The following is a 7,288-nucleotide window of genomic DNA, read 5'->3' on the forward strand; positions in this document are numbered from 1 at the left end:
AACAGACAGGTGATTTTAGCTTCTAGACAACATTCTATTCCCTAAATGCTCATTATGATGGCTAGGGATGCCGGACGCTATGCTGATGTTTTTGCAATTATACGATTAATGGTAAATTGGGCATACATACTGTATGCTTCACATTGAACATGCACCAAAGTCTAATGGGTATATTTACTAAAGCCGTGTACACATGGCAGTGATAGGGGCTGATATCACTGGGAATATGGTCTCTGGCGACCATATTGCCAGTGATGGGAGTGTGCCCCGGCGATAAATCGTTTACAGCCCCGTTCTAATAGCTGACCAGCTGATTACCTCTGCGGCACCTCCGGCAGAGGTTTGTTTTCATCAGCGACCATCTCTGGTCACCGATGAAAAGGGGGCATTGAGCGAAATATCACTCGCTGATATATCGCCCGGCAATATATTGCCGGGTGATATATCGCCCCGTGTGTACGCACCTTAAGATGGGAGTTCTGTTGAAGATTGGATATTGCTATGGGCAACCAATCAGATTATATTTATTATCTTCTAGGAGTTAATTAAATATGAAGTAGAATATAATTGGTTGCTATGGGCAACATCAAATTTTCAATAGAATGCCGTCTTAGGAAATTGAACCCTTGGATTCTAGAGCAGCATTTCCCAAATTCTGCAATTCAAGTCCAGGTTATACTGTCCTTTTTCAGGCACGAGGGTCTACCTAGGTCGTTTTTCTGTCTAAAAGGGTCAACCCAGGTTGAAAACCCCAGGAATATAACCTAGGTAATTACAAGGGAGTTTGCCACAGTTTGACATGGGCTTTTTCAAGCGGGGTTGTAGTAAATAGTGATTGGTTCAGCTGGCGGGGCATCGGCACTAGCATCTGAGGTTATCAGAGAGCTACAGAAGAGACAGTATGGTACACTTCAAAGCATCCATATGCATTGAAATTTGTATCAAACATGTTCAATGGCCCCCAAATGTCATTTTTGAGGCTTACCACCCCCACTATCAACGCAAACCCGAAGCGTGGCGAGCGCAGCGAGCCTGCGAGGGGCGGCGGTACGCGTCCTACGACCTTTTCATACCCCCACTATCCACTTCGGCGTGGAGTTGAGAATAGAAAGTGTGGCGAGCGCAGTGAGCCACCGAGCCCGAAGCGTGGCGAGGGGACGCGGACACCTGTGAAGCCCGCGAGGGGACGCGTATACCTGTGAAGGTTTCTGTGTCCCCTCGCGGGGCTCGCTGCGCGCGCCACGCTTCGGGCTCGGTTGTAAAAAAAGTCGAGTAAAAAAAAGTCGAGAAAAAAAAAGGAGAGGAAAAAAAGTCGAGGAAAAAAAGTAGAGAAAACAAAAGTCGATAAAAAAAGTCGAGGAAAAAAAAGTCGAGAAAAAAGTCGAGATAAAAAAAGTCGAATAAAAAAAAATAAAGAAACAAAAGTAGAGGAAAAAAAAGTCGAGAAAAAAAGTCGAGGAAAAAAAAAGTCGAGATAAAAAAAGTCGATAAAAAAAGTCGAGGAAAAAAAGTCGAGATAAAAAAAGTCGAGGAAAAAAAAAAAAGTCAAGGAAAAAAAAGTCGAGGAAAAAAAGTCGAAAAAAAGTCGAGATAAATAAAGTCGAGGAAAAAAAAGTCGATAAAAAAAAGTCGATAAAAAAAGTCGAGGAAAAAAAAGTCGAAAAAAAAGTCAAAATAAAAAAAGTAGAGTAAAGAAAAGTTGAGAAAAAAAGTCGAGATAAAAAAAGTCGAGCAAAAAAAGTCGAGAAACAAAATCGAGAAAAAAAAAGTTGAGAAAAAAAGTTGAGATAAAAAAAGTCGAGAAAAAAAAAGTCGAGAAAAAAAAGTCGAAAAAAAGTCGAGATAAATAAAGTCGAGGAAAAAAAAGTCGAGGAAAAAAAGTCAAAATAAAAAAAGTAGAGATAAAAAGTCGAGATAAAAAAAGTCGAGGAAAAAAAGTCGAGAAACAAAATCGAGGAAAAAAAAGTCGAGAAAAAAAAGTCGAAAAAAAAGTCGAGATAAATAAAGTCGAGGAAAAAAAGTCGAGGAAAAAAAGTCGAGGAAAAAAAGTCGAGGAAAAAAAGTCGAGGGAAAAAAAGTCGAGATAAATAAAGTCGAGGAAAAAAAGTCGAGATAAATAAAGTCGAGGAAAAAAAGTCGAGGGAAAAAAAGTCGAGGAAAACAAAGTCGAGGGAAAAAAAGTCGAGGGAAAAAAAGTCGAGGAAAAAAAAGTCGAGGGAAAAAAAAGTCGAGGGAAAAAAAGTCGAGGGAAAAAAAAGTCGAGGGAAAAAAAGTCGAGGAAAACAAAGTCGAGGGAAAAAAAGTCGAGGAAAAAAAGTCGAGGAAAAAAAGGCGAAAAAAAAGTCGAGATAAATAAAGTCGAGGAAAAAAAAGTCGAGAAAAAAAAGTCGAGGGAAAAAAAGTCGAGAAAAAAAAGTCGAGGAAAAAAAAGTCGAGGAAAAAAAAGTCGAGGAAAAAAAAGTCGAGATAAAAAAAGTCGATAATGGTGTTTAGTTATATAAGGTGCAAAATGTATATACATATTCATAGATAACACATGGGCGTAAAGGGGCATGAAAAAACGTGGTGCACTTAGCATGATGAAAGGGTTAATGTAAAGTGGGAGTAAAGTGTTTAATGATCAATTAGAGAAATAATAGATGACCATTAAAAACAATCCCTTTTGAATGAGTTTGGCTAATTGCATAAGCGGGTAATGGCACAGATTTGGCTCTTATGAGAATAGTGTTGATTTGTGCGTAAATACTCCGCATCGGTGCGTACGGCCTGCTTCCCGTACGTTCTGACGCGGTTAGACCGTGCTTACGCGGTAAAGCCGTGCAGAATCTGTACGTGTCCTCCGCACACGCAGGGTTTATATGTCGTCCGTACACACGCCCTCTTCTTAAAGAGTGAGTCCGTCCGAATGCGGGGGCTCAATGGGCGTTTCTACGGACGATGTCCGCATAGCGTGGCGTGCGGACCGCTCCAAAAGAAGTCATGAAAGTACGCACCGATCAGAATAAGGGCCTATGTGAGCGCCGACTTTCACTGACACAGGAGTGTGCATCGGGCTCGTAAGCCCTATAAAACCATACAATCAGTATGGGATATGCATCCAATATGGCTTCCAATGGTCACTATATCGGCAACATCGGAAGCAATATCGGCCCGTGTGTACACACCATTAGATTTGGGGAAGTTATTTTGTTTCTGTGCAGGGTAAATAGTGACTGCTTTATTTTTACACTGCAATATAGATCTCACTTTGAAGTAAAACCTTACCCAAATCTAATTTTATATCTGTACAGTATCTGTATAAGCTAGAGGCAACTTATAAGATTTAGTTAATTTTCCAAAGTAATTATCTCTACAGCAATGTATGTATATTGCTGTGTAACATGACATAAATTACTTAAAAGTACAACGGTATTACTGCATTCTAGCAGTGTGGCCCTATTTATCCAAATAATGAGTCACATAAAAAGCTAGACCTCCGTTCCGTCTGTTAACGTGCACTAGATTCCTGTAAACACAGTGTTCTTCAGCGGAATCTCATGTTATGTTTTGCCAATCAATATTTGAAGAGCTGCAGTTGGAACGGTGCTTTGAGCTAAGGATTTCACAATAAAATCAAACGGACAAATCACACAGAATTTGCATCCTCTATTAAAGGTGACCATACATCTACAGATCGATTGTCAGATTGGGCTGGTTGGAACAAAAACCTGGTAATGGATGAGTGACAGTTTTTCAGCATTTCAAAGCAAATGGTCAACTGTCATTAATGACAGTTGACCATTTGCTTTGAAATGCTGAAAAACTGTCACTCATCCATTACCAGGTTTTTGTTCCAACCAGCCCAATCTGACAATCGATCTGTAGATATATGGCCAGCTTAAGCTGGCTGGTACATCTTATGCGCCGGTTCCGGCTTTCACAGCCCAACCACCACGCCGCAACTGGAACATTTCTTGTGCCGGTTCCAGGTTTCACCCCCAAAAGCACATTGCCAAGGGGGTGACATTTAATTCACAGGTTCCAGCTTTCACCGTCCAGGCACATAGCTGCATATGGACAAGTTATTAGCCGGTTCTAGTTTTCACACCCCAATCAAGTGTGATAGGGTAAAATGGTGTGAAAGTGATATATGGGGCCTATATATTATCACTTCATTTCTACCAATGTAGGTGAAAATGATAATTTTCACTTACTTTTGTAGAAAATAAGTACCTCACAAAGGCTGGAACATCTCATGCTCCGTTTTTGGCTTTCACCCCTCAATCATTACGCCATGGCCAGAACATTTTCTGCGTCGGTTCCGGCTTTCGCTCCCAAAAAAACCTTGTCGCGGCCAGAACATCTCATCCGTTGGTTCCGGCTTTACCCCCCAAGCACCTTGCCAAGTCGGGAACATTTCATTCACAGGTTCCAGCTTTTACCCTCCAGGCACATAGCTGCATATGGACAAGTTATTCGCAAGTTACGGTTTTCACACCCCAGTGAACTGTGATAGGGTACAGCGGTGTGAAAGTGGTATATGGGGCCTATAAATTATCACTTTTTTTTTACCAAAGTAGGTGAAAATTATTATTTTCACCTACTTTAGTAGAAAAAAACTATTACTGACATTCAATAAAAAGGCAATGCAGACAATATCACTGCTATCTCCCGCACTGATATCAGCCCTGATTTGGCTCGCTGTCTGCATAAAATAATATAAGGACCTCAATTCATCAAACTTTAAACATAATGGGGGAAATTTACCAATATGAAAAACCAAGTTTTTCGTATTAGTATTTCCCCTATGACTGCATACGACTGAGACAGTCGTATGCAGGCCGCCTTGCGGCCTATCAGGAACCGCTAGGCCGCAAGGCGGCCAATAGCGGCATTCGGGAGGCGGAGCCGCACGATGTACACAAACACCGTGCGGCTCTCTACTGTCCGTCTGGTTTCGCGTGTCGTTTTTTTTTTTTTGCAAAGACCCTTACCTGGACTACGTCGCCCCGGGACAGGTGAGTACAGTTTCCTTCCATAGGTTGCCACATGGATTTCGTCGGACTCCGGACACCGACAGTGAGGACGACATGGACAGCGACGTCGACATGGATCCAGAAGATGACACAGGACATCAGGGCTACCTACGGGAAGAAGATAGGTAAGTATTAGTATGTAAGGGCTTTGGATGTATTTCCTGTCGTATTTGCGTGGGTGTTTTAAACCACTTAGCAGCCGTATTATCAATACGGCTGCTTAGTAAATCAGGAACCACCATTCTTTTGAATGGTGATTTCTGTCGTATTCTATCGATGGTGTAGACATTCGTATTTGTAAATACAAATATGAATGTTCCATCTTTAGGAATACGAATTGTTGTATTTTCGGGATTGAAAATCCCGAAAACACAAATGTGTAAAAAATAGGTGTATTTCTGCCTACGAATACACCTATTTTTTACGAATCCATTTTGGTAAATATCCCCCTAAGTACCTCACAGTGGCCCTTATTCTGGTTGGTGCGGTCAGAGCCGCACACGGGGCTCCGACCGCACAAACCAAGGGCCGCCCACCGGACGGATCGCCACGGCCGTCCATACACGGACGGCTGGCGATCCGCACAAAAATGGTGGAGGCTACGCCTCCACCATGGTGGGAGCTGCCCCCTGCCTTCGATGGTCGACGACCATCGAAGGCAGGCCCGCACGCCGCGGCAGCTCCCGCAAGCTCAGACCACACGGACAATCGTCCGTGTGGGAGCTTGTAAGGGGGCTGAAAGCTGACATCCGGCGACGTCAGCTTTCCGCCCCCATGTCATGGTAATGAGGGCGTCATGCCCTCATTACCATGCACACGCCCCGCGTTTGCATGGGAACGCCCATGAAACGCGGGGCGTACACATAGGGAAATGAGGGGCTGAAGCCCCTCACGCCCCTATACGCCCCCTTTGCGGCGGACGAAATCCGTCTGCGGCGAAGGGGGCTGCACATGCGCAGAATGACCTCTGCGCATGTGCAGACAAAAAACATCGGCGGTACGGCCGCACGCGGGCCGTACCGCACGATTCTGAATAAGGGCCAGTGGCTGGAACATCTCATACTCTGTTTTTGGCTTTCATCCCCCAACCATTACGCCGTGGCCAGAACATCTCATGCGTCGGTTCCGGCTTTCACTCCCAGAAGCATCCCGTCGCGTCCAGAACATCTCATGCGTCGGTTCCAGCTTTCAATTCCAAAAACACCTCGCCGCGGCCAGAACATCTCATCCATCGGTTCCAGCTTTACCCCCAAGCACCTTGCCAAGGCGGTGACATTTCATTCACAGGTTCCAGCTTTCACCCTCCAGGCACATAGCTCCATATGGACAAGTTATTCGCCGGATCCAGTTTTCACATCCCAATCAAGTGTGATAGGGTACAATGGTGTGAAAGTGATATATGGGGCCTATATATTATCACTTCATTTCTGCCAATGTAGGTGAAATTGATAATTTTCACTTACTTTTGTGGAAAATAAGTATCTCACAGCGGCCGGAACATCTCATGCTCAGTTTTTGGCTTTCACCCCTCAACCATTACGCCATGTTCGGAACATTTTCTGCGTCGGTTCCGGCTTTCACTCCCAGAAGCATCCCGTCGCATCCAGAACATCTCATGCGTCGGTTCTGGCTTTCACTCCCAAAAGCACCTCGTCGTGGCCAGAACATCTCATCCGTCGGTTCCGGCTTTACCCTCCAAGCACCTTGCCAAGTTGGGAACATTTCATTCACAGGTTCCAGGTTTTACCCTCCAGGCACATAGCCGTGTACGGAACAAGTTATTCCCAGGTTCCGATTTTCACACCCCAATCAAATGTGAAAGGGTACAGCGGTGTGAAAGTGGTATATGGGGCCTATAAATTATCACTTTTTTTTTTACCAAAGAAGGTGGAAATAACAATTTTCACCTACTTTAGTAGAAAAAAGTATTACTGACATTCAATAAAAAAGCAATGCAGACGATATCTATGCTATCTTCTGCACTGATATCAGCCCTGATTTGGCTCGCTATCTCCTGCACTGATATCAGCCCTGATTTGGCTCGCTGTCTGCATAAAATAATATAAGGACCTCAATTCATCAAACTTTAAACATAATTTACAGAAGACCATACATATTTGATAAATATACATGTATGCCAGGAAGATATTATCGCGCCTGCTTACCTGTTGTGGGTAGCTGCTCCTGCAATTTGACGTTTGGAATATGCTGTAGTAAAAATGATGTCACAGTAGTCCAGAGACGTAGCTGGGTAAGTAGTTGACATCACAATT

This window comes from Crinia signifera, chromosome 19 (genome assembly GCF_055691185.1).
Source record: "Crinia signifera chromosome 19, ASM5569118v1, whole genome shotgun sequence".
Lineage (NCBI taxonomy): Eukaryota > Metazoa > Chordata > Amphibia > Anura > Myobatrachidae > Crinia > Crinia signifera.